Consider the following 13,247-nt stretch of genomic DNA (forward strand, 5'->3'; position numbering starts at 1 on the left):
AATCATTCGTTCCACAAGGCAAGAAATATTATCTCAATTAAATAATCAATATCGAAACATTCGATATTGATGAATAGAAATTTGTTCGGACCAATTTGTCCGCGTCCATCGAGCTTATATGCATATATATATATATATATATATATATATATATATATAAACGTGTCACCGCTTCATGTTTCACGCCGATTCCGCGCTCGAAAGGCGACGTTTGCAAATGAAATTTTTTCATCAACGCCGATTAAACACTTAACCGTTCTAACCATTTTAACGGCCGCGCTTCGGATTCTATTATCCACGGGGCCTCGACTTATGACTCACCGCGCGGAAGAGGGGGAGGGGGAACCGCCTCCCCGACAAATTAAAACCGCCATGGTTAAATTAACGGTACCCTCGGCGCGATGAGCGTCTAATAAAACAACGTACCGCGCCGTGTAATAAGGGGATGTCTCGGATTTAATGTTCCTACGGACTTATCCTTGGCTATACCGATACACGATACAAGCCCATTTGAAATTATGCCCTATAAAAGGCGAGCTATAGTAGACGATTTCGATGAACGAGGCAATTCCTGGATTTCTTACCGGTTCGAGTTTTATAGGGTGGTTAGTCTGATAAGAGTTCGATGGATTAAAAGAAGTTGTGTTTGCATCCGAGTTAGAGAGATTAAATTTAATTTTGGATAAATGTAAAGGGTATAATAATTTAAATATTTGAAAAACGAAAGAGTGGAAGTAATGAATGATTGAAGAGAATTATTGAAAATTATTAAGGAACTTTGTTGTAACTTAAATTAAAAATCTACCATATCAAGGAGAAAGTACATGAATATGCTCAAAATCGTGTATTTTGATGCTTTAATCATCGAAAGATATTGATCATTCCTAGATAAATCAGAAAAAACGATTTTAAAATTTTCAATGACATTTCTTTAGACGAAAAATTACTGAAAACAAGAATATTTTTTCAAAGTTAAAACATACATTTTCTATGCGAAAATATTCTCGAAACATTAGAATTAAGAAAATTGAAAAATGATTCACAATAGACACAATAAATATATATATATATATATATATATATATATATATATATATATATATAATAATAATAATAGTTATAGTCGCGTGGCGCTAGTGTCGCGTCGCTGATCTTCATAACGTTAACCACTTATAATGGTACATGGTTACACGCAACTCAGAATCTCAGAAGAAAAATGTATCCACGGCCGCATTCCAGTGTTAACGACCGGATTAAAGAGGTTAAGAGAAAACTTGAGAGGCGAAAAAAACGAAACAAAAAAGGGGGGGAAGGGGATGAAGGAAAGAAGACGGTGAAAAAAGTTGTCGACGAGATTGCGGACAACGCAATAATTCCAGGAGGGGCCGAAATCAGTGGACGAGCGTCAGCTGCGAGAGTGACGAATCGCAGGCCAGTTTTTCCATCCGTGTCCTCCAGGAAACGGTGGTGAGGGTGAGATAACCGAGTACTGTTTGTGCTCACGTTTTCGTGCGAGGGAACAATAATAGGAGGGAGAAAGAGGGAAAGAGGGAGAATAGGAAAAGCGGAGACTCCCCGCGACTCTTCCACCCTATAAATCTTTCGGATATTAAAAGTAATTGCTTCGAGCTGCCGCGCTCTGCCCGCTTACGTCGTGTGCTTCATGTATCTTGCATAGCAACAACGTCTTCCACCAAGCTGGGATACTATAGCCTCGTATATTCGCTAACTCGGTCTAAATTCGAACACACGAAAGTTTTACAAGCTGAAAAGTTGGGGATACGCGTTGAGTTTCGTTCGTCCCTCTTTTTTTTTTCTTATATATATATACATTCCATTTTTGGTGAAAAGAGGATGTGTCCCATCGGAAAGAGGATTTTGGTTGACAGTGGATAAAGTTGAGATGTAAAAAGAAAAAAAATCGTGGAATAAATTTTATCGTAATCGTAAAACTGAATGTATTAGGGAGAATTAAGAAGTTCCCGTGGTTTCTGAAAAATATTTAGCTATATTTTTTCAGAATTGTGCAGGTTTAGTATAGGAAATGATCAAATTATTATGAATACTTGGAAGAATAGAAATGTAAATATGTATAAACTGTTTAAAAAAATATTTGTTGAAATAATAGGTAATATTTTTTAGTTTAAAGTAAATTGTTTAAAATATCGGTATAATTACAAAAAAATACCAATATACTGTTTTAATTATAATCATTTTTCAATTGGAGTTACTATAAACTAATATATATAAACATAACATTGTAAATCGCATAACTAATATCCATATTCTTTATCAAATTGTAATTCGTTGAATACTAAATATCTCATTTAACAAATATTATCATCATCGTTACCATAGATACCAGCCTGAGAATTACAATATTTTCCAAATATAATTCGATCATCTACTACTCTAGCTATCAAAAGTATCCTAACACAACAGTTTACAATAGTTGCTCTATTGTTCGAATTTAAAATTCGATCTTTCAAATTTATTATGCTGAAACAATTTACTAAAAAAAGAAACAAACTTCACACACGTGTCTTTTTCATAAAATATGGCGTCAACTGTACAACTGACATAAATCAAGAATTCCCACGAAAAGCAGTGAAACTAAATTCGAGCAAGTTCGACAAACTCCTCGTTCCGGGATACGCTTCGAACGCATCAAATCCAAGATTCCCATCGACATAGTGGATCACATTGCAATAATGGCGCTAAGCGCTCGAACGGTCCAATTCGCCGTAAGATGGCGCTGTGAGGCGGACCGGCACTTCTTATCGCGGTGAAAATCTTGACCGAGGTCCAACTCGTACATACACGCATATATATATATATATACCGTGAGCTCTCCTCTCGTTCGGATTATCGTGGACGCAATACCGGTTCGTGTGGACGTAACGTCTGAAGTAAGGGGACAGATAGGATCGCTAGAGTGTTCGAATGCGGTCGAGCGTGGACGACGTAAACGCGGCCTGTGGATTATACGGCTGTCGCCTCGTGACGATTTCTTTGAAGAAATGACGACGGTTGACAGATTTGTCACGGTGATCAATGGGAGAAATATAGCGAGGTTTTCACGATCGGTGAGAAATAAGAGACTTCAATGATGTAACGAAATTGCTTAAAATATTAAATTTATACTTAACATTTTTCTAACGAGTAATTATTATATTTTAAGTTATATATGCTTATAGATTGTGTATTGTCATCTTCAGATTTGATTCACTTGTTGATTTGTAATTTACGTCTGCCAACGAGATCAAATAGGAGCATTATTTGTAACAAACGAAAAAGTGACGCAAATAATCCATATGCGGGTGAGAGAGATATTTAATGGTTGGTTTATACGTGATTTGTGTTTGAAAGAAAGAAATAATTGAAGGATAAATTACTCTCGCATATATAGCATAGCATATTCTTTCGAATAACTTCAACAAAATCCACGATTTAATATTCTCACTTTACGCGTCACGAAACACCAATCGGGCGATAACTTTCTTCAAATACGAAGCATCCAATCGCCCAATTCCCTGCATAAACTTGCGATGTATATTTTACTCACGCTTCCTTTCATCGAATCGCGTTAACGATCACGAACTAAAACCGGCCCACAATCCAATTCCAACCACTTCACCGCCGTTGAAATCGCGATGCAACGCGGCGGGGCGCATTAGCGGAAATTTGCGGAGAACGGCGGTCGGTTAGGGACACAAAACGAAATTTATTCGACGAATTTTATCGGTGGAAAATTTATTTTGCGCCGCGAATAAATCCGGCCGTATTATATTGAGCAGACGGAAAGGGTTGCGGTATGCATACGGTAATGGCCGGCTCGAGTAGCTCGAATCTCGTGCATATGCATTGGCAAGGAGTCGCGTGGCCGATCGACTGTGTAATGAAATCGGCGCACGCCACCTACCTAGCCGCGATTAAGTTGGGTCGGTAAGAAAGGTGCCGACACTTAAAACCATTTACGTGTACCGCTCTATCAGATATTACATCTTGAGCACCGGCCGCAATCGTGAAACGTAATCACGTCGAAACGCAACGGTGAACGTTCCACGAGCGTTCCATGGCGTCGTTAATTGATGCAAATTGCCTAGATGGCACTGCTGTAGAGCCGGCCGGCCGGGCGAGAATTTATGACACCGTGATCCCCATCGCTGGAAGGGGAGTTCTTTCAGAATTTTTTGTGGGGTTTGTGTTTCTGGAAAAGTGTGATACCTAGGGAAGAAGGATTGTACGATATGTTTAATCGAGTTATATTTGAGAGTATATTTGTATATAGATGATGATTGTTGTTAAGTTTTGTTAGGTTAGATTGGGTAATAGTAATTTTAATAATAACCAAAAATGATCGGTGAAGCGATTATAAGTTAAAATAAGAGTGAAAAAGTTCTTAGATTTCAATTGTGATAAGTCAACTTAAAATTGATTTGATCAAATTAGCTTTAATTTAGTAATTTAACAACAATCAACAATATTTTCAATTGTTTTCAAGCACTATTCGACATACTTATGACTCTTAAGTCTAGAGATTGAATCTAAAAGAATCTGTCACCTGTCTATTATAGTTATTTCAATTGAAGAGTACTTATCCAATAATCAAATCGATTAATCTCTCCCCCTAGTAATAAAATGATTGAATAACAGATATTTGAATCCTATACCACGTTCTATTATATATTCTCACATATGTTCGTAGAATGAATATTGACAGCAAAAATTATTAGATTATTGGACTGTCGAATCCTGTTAGATATGATTATTTAAAAACTTTGAAATCAATATTTGAAATCTTAACATCACAAATTACACTTACTGCATCAATTAAATATTTCTATAAAATTAAATTCTATTTATAACTATTTACTTTTCGCTGTTATTTACATTTCATCTAAAAATATTTATTTACTTGAATCTTCTCAAAGAACTTTTCTAAAATAAAATTTCTCTAAAACTTGGAAAGTAATTGGACAAACTTTCCTTGTGTTGTACGCAAATCATGAGGCATACTTAAGAACGTTCTCGCATTAATCACCGGAGGTAGGTGCGTGAAAGATTGAGCAGTCACTTTTGCAAGCTCGAAACTCTCTTCTCTCTCTCTCTGTTCTTCCCATTTTCCTTGTGTTTCCTCGAGTTCATCAGTCTCGTTCGCGCATCCTCCTCCGTCCAATCGGCTGTATGATATGTTTAACGTTGAATGTAATTTGAGGGATAAGCGGCGCGCACAGCTTGTTCCTTTGACGTTCAGAAATTATAATACGGCAACTTCCAAACTGAAACTACTTTCCGCAACGAGGATAACCGTGGTCCAGTTGTAGTTCCACTATTCGCCACCGATTGGTGGCGGCGGCGGCGGCGCTCCAGTATCTTTCATTATCCATGCTTCCATCGACGTTGATTTTTCAGCTGAAACTTTAATCAACGTACTTTCGCCATCCGTAATTATTCTCCGGGAAAACATTCGATATACGTGACGTTTTATTCAGTGCGGATAATCGATTCTTGGTACTCTTCTCGTTAGTCTTGTTGCGTCGAGTTTTTCGTACTCGTAACGAATTAACCTATATCAAGATCGATGATACGTTGTCGATTACGGTGAAAAATTTTACGGTATAGTAATTTAACAATATTCGAATTTTACATTTATTTAGAATATATTTAATTGTAAATAATTTCTTGTAATAAAAAAATAAGAAAGAATAAATTATTCGAGGCTTTCGAAAAAATCGAATTTGAAGAATTTGAAGAAAATGAATTTAAAGAAAAATTACCGTTGATTCAACATAGATGAAAGCCAAACGAAAATATCTTCCACGGTTACTTCCGTGGTTTCAACTGAATCGTATATTCGAGGCATCGGTGTCCATGCTGACGTAGCTCGAACGATATTCCACGGTCGGGGAGGTTCTTGCATCGTAGCCGGTCGCATTAAGCGTTGATCACCACTATCGTTTTCCAACTCAGCCAGTTTTAATTGCGTCGGGTTGGGGGCCACTCCGGCAGAAAAATTCTTGTTAATATAAGGGCAATTGATGGGCCGATTAACGGTTCGGCTGGCAACCGGTAGACGACCCCGAACGATTAACCTAGCGTATATTGAATCCACGGACGTGTAATTCGCTGCTTTTTACCTGCAATCGTCATTACATCGCGAAATTCCGGTAATTGTTCCGATAAGCAACTTCCACCAGATGGCGCGCTAATCGCGGGGGGCTGGCCATCTGCTTCGATAAACTGATATAGACGTCTCTTCGATTTCCATTTTATCGTTCCCTCCTCCTCTATTTACGAAATATTCGTCGATCGGCGAAATCATTTGGGTAAAAAAACGACTCGTCTCGGTTTCTTCCTTTTTTTCATTCGTCTTTCGAACGATCATAGACTCCCGTTTTATTTATCATTTTCTTCAAAAATTATCTTTGTAATAAATCTTCGAAACTTGATATATACAATAAAAGCATATAAATAAATTTAACAACTCCCCTAAGAATTAAAAATTATTATTCCTATTCGATCCAACACCATATCGCGACCCTCTCGTTCGCAGAACAAATATTACCTGAAAATGATTATATCGACCACACCACACTAAAAAACACTCCGACTGGGCACGTAACACTCGTATCACTTTTCCGCAAAATTATCCACTCGCACAATCCGGATTAACATTCGATAAATTAAACAAATCGCCGACATACGGTAACAGAGGGGGTGAGGGGAGGGTCAATATTTGTTCGCGTATTTATGTGCAGAAGATATCGAGCCTGTAAAAGCGGTAAAGAACTTGGCTCGGCCTCGGCCAAACGGACGCCAAACGTTTTTCCGCGTGGCGATAACTAATTAACGATAATTCGCGTTCGATCAACGAAACACGACCGCCGTTGTAAACCGCGCGCCGCGGACCCCTCCTCTCCCTCCCTCCTCCCCTCCTCCGTCCCTCCCTCGAAGCAAATTCCACCGATCAATATGCAACGGGTATTAAATTGCAGAAAGCGCAATTAATTTAGATTTGCCGGCAATATCACCGCTCACCTCTATCTATCGTTTTAACGTAAACAGCGCGCAGGGCCCGCTCATTTCAGTTTGTAGGTGATTTTACGTTTTCTCCTCGACTCGTTTTCGTGGAAATTGCGTTACTGCCGGTTACGATCGTATACATTACGGAAGGAATCGTGTGTATCGCATTCCACGACTCGTTACGGAGTGTATTTTATTTTTTTTTTCTTCTTTTCCGTCCATTTTTCGATGAATACCGTTTAAAAAATCGGCGAAACAGCGCGTTTCATGCGGTTAAAAAAATAGAAAAAAGAAGAGAAAGAAAGAAAAGAGAAACGACTCGGCTCGTGCCACTCGTGCGCACCCGACGGAAATTAATATTTTAATGGCCGACGCCGTAGTCACGCCTGCCCCCACGCGTCGAACGCCGGAAAGCTCAGTCGATCGGGGTTCAACGACTTGTCATGTTTACGAGTTTTGAAGGAACTATGTGCTTATTACATTTCCATTTGAAGAGATTAGTAAGAGGGTTTTTTATTTGGTGTTGTCGTATATTTGTTGTTGCTTTGGGGGGTGATTTTGAATAGGAATATGGTTGAAGATTTTATTTTAAAAATTTAAAATATTTCCCCGGAATTTTTGGGGTATTGTCGATTCTGTGAAAGGAAGGATTGCAAGAGGCTAATGTATAGAAAAGTGAAACTTTTTGAAGAGTTGAAAACATTCCATTTCGTGGAATAAATTAATAAAAATCGTGTAACGATGTTGCCGGGTAATTGATTTTGAATGAGGTTTATTTAAAATATTTTGAGAATTTTCTGGAAAAGTGAAAGAAAATTAATAAAAAAATTATTAATTTTAATAAATTGAATATTAAAGGTACGTGTATCTTGTTTAATATCTCAATATTCGCAAATTTAGAAGAACGAGATACGAGTGAATCTTTAAACAATCGTATCGACAGAAGCATCTCATTAAAGATAACAACGTTTCTTTTTCGTTCTGTCGTGAGGAGAAATCTGACAGTACATCATTAGAGGAGCGAACAAGCTTGAAAGTGGACATGTAAACCATAAAGCGTTTTTCCTTCTTCTATTGTTAGAATAAAGGAGTTGTAGTTGATAATATGACGAATATCTTAAAAAAGAAAGAAAAAACTCGTATTTTAAATCGCAATATACTTACGATTATCAACGAGTTATTTTTCTTGTGATTATATTTGTCGTAATTTATTAAACTGTATTAATATTCTTGTATCCCAATAAAGGTTTCAACACTTTCATATCGCGATCTTTTATTTATATACTAATCGCTGTGCTATTAAGTTAAAGGGACGTAATATCTAACAGCTAATTAACGTTGCTAAGGAAAATATGACGAACAAAGAAAGCATTGTGTCATAATGGAAAATGTACAATGAGGTGCCAATCCTGTTATGGAATTTAATTAATCCACTCGGCTTTCTTCGAACCAAAGTTATTACGTGGAAGAGGAAACGAATGGGAAAAATAAAATTAAATCTAAAAAGCAAATTTATACGAATAATTAAAAAATCTCTTGATTTTTTTAAATCCTTCCTTCACCACCCTCCCCTTCCCCAAGTAATAAAATCAAAAATATATTGCCTATTCACCCCTCTTCACCCCCAACACTTTCATCCTCATTAATTTCTCTCCTCAAACAATACCATCGACACTCGACATCCTCCACTCCTCCAAAACAAATATCAATTAATCTTTTTATCCCCTCTCGAGCGACAACAAAGAAAAACAAACATAAAATATGAAATTAAAAGACAAAACACTATTTTTCTTCAAACTTCATGAAACTTTACCCTAAATCTCTATATTCAACATTTCTATTCCTTCTTCACGCGAGCAAACTACCGATTAAATAAAAGTTCAATAAAAAAAAAATGCGAAACCTCTTAAAAAAAATTCCATCGAATCGACTCGCGTAAAAAGTACGCAACCCTTTCCACTTTATTTTTTTTTTATCCGGCTCGAGCGATAAACTCGAGGAGGGGAGGGGAGGGAAATGAAAAAATTTTCGTTAAACCGTGATATTAAGAGGAAGATATCGGGGTGTCTTTTTACGAGGAGGGGGAAGGGCAGAAACGCACGTGCCTTCCCCTGACCACGCCACTCCTCCCCTCCCCATTCCTGCGCGCGCGCGGGCATTCTTGCGGTAATATGTGCGAAATTGCGAGGGTGCATTTTTAGCCCCGCGTTTTGAGATTGCATTCCTCGAATAGCCTCAAATTTTTGCCCCCCCTCCACGTGCTGGCAATTTTGTCCACGACGATGGTGTGATATATATACATATACATATATATATACACACACATACATATACCCTCTTCGAACGAGCACGTTGTTGGCACGTGGATTTTCTCAAGCGAAACGAAAAGAACGAAGCGTTCTTTCTAGCATGATGGACGTTGGGTGGAGGGAAATGAAGTGGAAAGAGGAATAAATTTTTTTAAGGGGGAGGAGAGGCGTGGATCCAATTGCAATTATGGATTATGTTGTGTTCTGAAACGCGAGGGATATCGTGATTGATGATCTTGATCCTATTTCTTCAAGTTGGAATTCGTTCTTTTTCTTTTTTTTTTTTGTGGATAATATTTTTTAGGTCAATATTTATAATGAAGAAAAAAGGTTAATGATTTTTCACGTTATCGAGGTAAGATATAGAATAAATAATTGTGAAAGTTTTAGTTGGTAGTTGGTGCTTGTTAAGAAATTATCAATCTAATTTAATCTAATTTAAAACGCTCAGAATCGATATAGGCTGTGAAATTATATGAATTTTTGTAATTAATTAGTTTATTAATCCTCTGTTTGATTTCATGAAAATTCAAGTTAAATAAAAATTATTCAACTTGACCGATTTAATAATTTGGATTAGATTCCGATTAGATTTTTTAAATCTAGCCGACTATAAAGAGGGCATCGATTATCCGTATATACAATAATAAAACTAAACTTGACTAAAATCTGATTTAACCTAAAATTGTTTCAAAGAAATCTTTTTTTTTACAGCGATCATGATATTACAGAAAATCATTGTGGATCAATATCATACACGTGTTAACGTTACGAGAAGCATAAAAGTACACTCGAATTATGAAACTAACTATCGAAGCTTCTGAAACTAACTATTGAACTTAAATAATCAATCAGGCTGATTCCCAAAAAATTGTCCAAATTCTCCGCGAAAATTGTTTATTCCAAAGGAAATAATTTTAATAAAATCCACGGATTGGTCGAAGAAATTAACAATAGAACGATATTTAATAAACCATCAATTTCGTCAATCCCAATTTAACGACAACATAACGAGACACGTGTTGATCACACGCACGTAACGTAATTTCAAACAATAATATTATATTTCGTTCGACGTGTGTTGCGTTCTTTCGAATGTTATCAAAGCCGCGGAAACGTTTCACGATATGATCCGATAACGCAGGATCACGGAACGCGGTAGAGCACGGCGAGAGGGCAATTGGCGGGTGGATTAAATTCGCAAATACGCGATGGCGTTAATAAAAAAAAAAAGAAAGAAAAAGGAAAAAAAGCCTTCGTTTTGAAATAACGTTATTCAATTCGTTCGAGGGGGTTTAAACGCGTTACAGACGAGCAAGTCGTTTACGTTTTTATCTATCTAGCTGGAAATTCTGTGCGGCACGTTCTTCGAGAAAGTGCGCGTATACCGAACGGCGATGTCCATATTCGTGCTTACATTAAAGATTGCGATCTTTATTATGACGTCCCCGCCATAAACTCTCTGTAATAACAGTTTCCTGACCGCTTAAGCGAGCGCCGTCGACCCATTTTCGCTTCGTCGTCTCAGCGGTTTTAATTCTCCGTGTTACGATTGTGATCACTTACTTTTTTCTTTTTCTTTTTCTTTTTCGATCCCTTTTCAATTATTTTTCCTTCCGTCCATCTTCATTTTCTTGCCATTTTAAGAAATTTTGTGTAATAGAGTTCGTTTATGGAAGGTTATAAGGATACTAATTACATTTGTAAAAATGTAGATATTAGAGAGTTGTATCATCTCAATGATCACTTATTAAAAAATAGTTAACTCTCGATAATTTTATTTTCGAATGTATTTACACCCTGAGTATCTTTTCTGGTTACATAAAGTGCTTCAAAAAAAGAAAATTTATTTATTTTATAATCTCGTTATACAATTATTATTTATGTAACCTTTTGGCAAAGTAAAGTATCGAAAGTGTAACATTTTAAATCGTTGGTTTTGATTTAAAAAAATTTTTTTCTTTATCTTTATGTAAGGCATCAATGAACGACGTTGATGATAGAAAAATTTCGCAGTCATGGCGAGTAACGTGTTCATTTCCATATTAAGATGTTTGAAATGAAAACGATTTTATTACTGGGTCACTTTATATTAATGACGAATTTAAATAAATGTATAATGAGCGAGAGCAGGATAATAAAATCATACTCGATACGTACTGGCAAATTAATCCGATCCGGTTGAGTATCCGTAATTTAAATTCCAGTGAAACGTTTGCGTGTTATGTGGCAAAGAGACGGTGGCTTCGATATTCAAACCAGTTGAACGACACAAGACGCGAATAAAAATGAAAGAAAAATAAGCTACGTGAGCACTTATTGTTAGATGCCGAGATTCTTGTAAAACCTTACACGATAACCTTGTTCCACCAGGTTAATATTAATAAGTTTTCCTTACAAACTGTAAATGAGTTATGTCACGCGAACGATAACAAGAACATTTCCTAAATGAAAAAGTTTATAATTATTATAAAATCATAATCCATAAATCAAGTTATTTTATTTAGAACGATAATTGTGACTCATGATTTTTTTGTGCAAAGTCAATGGAGTTTTCAAGGCTAGCATTGATACTAGATGATGAAGCGACACCACGTGATCATTAACAACCTATACTCAACATTACTTGGATATCTCTTCGTTTATTTATTCATATATTTCCCTAATTATTATTTTTCCAAATATATTTTATTAATTCTCTTCGATTTGTACTTGAAACTAAATCAACTATCATTATCATTTTTCATTACTTCTGCACTTCTCCTTTTCTGCTTTCTTCCGTTTGAATATTTATATGCATCTTATATGCAAGGAGAGAGGGATATGATGGGTAGACATTCTGCCGACTAATTGTGTACATTGCTTATCGAATCCTCCGCGATATCAGAATTATTCAAGATACACGATAAATCCGTGAAAAGTGTCCAACGCTGCCAAGGAATCAATTTCGCTCGAATTTTACTGTTTTGTGAACGTGGCGTATTATCAATCCATGACGATTATAAAAATCCAACTCCACTCTCGATGAAACGAAGGAGATCCCGTCAGTCACGTTCGCCCATTATATATCTACAACACTGTTCAAACAGCGGCATTCGGCGACAAAATACGCACCAATACCATAGAAATTAATGTTTCGTCGCATTAATGTTTGGCGACCAGAGGAAAGATCAATTCACTAAAGATTTTCCATCTCGAAATTCCACCTTCTTTTCCATCAGCTCCAAGTTACACAGCTTATTCGAGTTTCGAGTTCGAAACCGATCGGCAAACCGAAGTGAGAAAACTCGCACACGTCGTTGCACACGTTGCGTGCGCGTCGTTAGCCTTGGCGGCCATGTTTGGCCTGCGTGCGCATTCAGAAAAATGCGGACCGTTTTATCCGCGCCTCGTGCATCACCCTTCTTCTTCCAAATGCTCGTTCGAAATGCTCGAGAGAGCCGGTGTTCACGGTTTGCCGAGCACGATTTCATCGCGCCCACGTGAAAGACGAAGACTACTTCGACGGATAAGCGTATCCCATTGACTTCCTCTTTTGTTTTCCTTTTAAGAACAAATTGACGAATTTTGTTTTACGACAATTATTGAGAACATGATAATTATGAAATAATCCTTATTAGACAGAAATATGATCATTTATATGTAAAATAGGTACTCGGATATTTAAATAGTTTTATTTAAAATTAAAATAGCATTCAGCAACTTGTTATGATATTCTGTTTCTTGTCAATTTAATAAAAAATGATCTATAAAGTCATCTAATACTTACCACAAAAAAAAAGTATATATATATATGTATCTTGATCCTAACCTATAACCTCTTCATCCCGTTCCCGCGTGTAAACGATGTGACGAGAAAGAGGATTGAAAAGTATCAGTATCTTTGGGATAACCTAGTTCGGAAGGGGGATC

At 36.8% G+C, this 13,247-nt stretch overlaps 1 protein-coding gene across 5 annotated transcripts in view; it reads left to right on the forward strand.

The window, feature by feature from the left end:
- Positions 1 to 13,247, forward strand: part of LOC107993946 (teneurin-a) — a 628,759-nt gene that overhangs the window by 331,703 nt on the left and 283,809 nt on the right. The gene's annotated exons all lie outside the window — the stretch shown is intronic.

The sequence above is a fragment of the Apis cerana genome, linkage group LG6 (assembly GCF_029169275.1).
Source record: "Apis cerana isolate GH-2021 linkage group LG6, AcerK_1.0, whole genome shotgun sequence".
NCBI lineage: Eukaryota > Metazoa > Arthropoda > Insecta > Hymenoptera > Apidae > Apis > Apis cerana.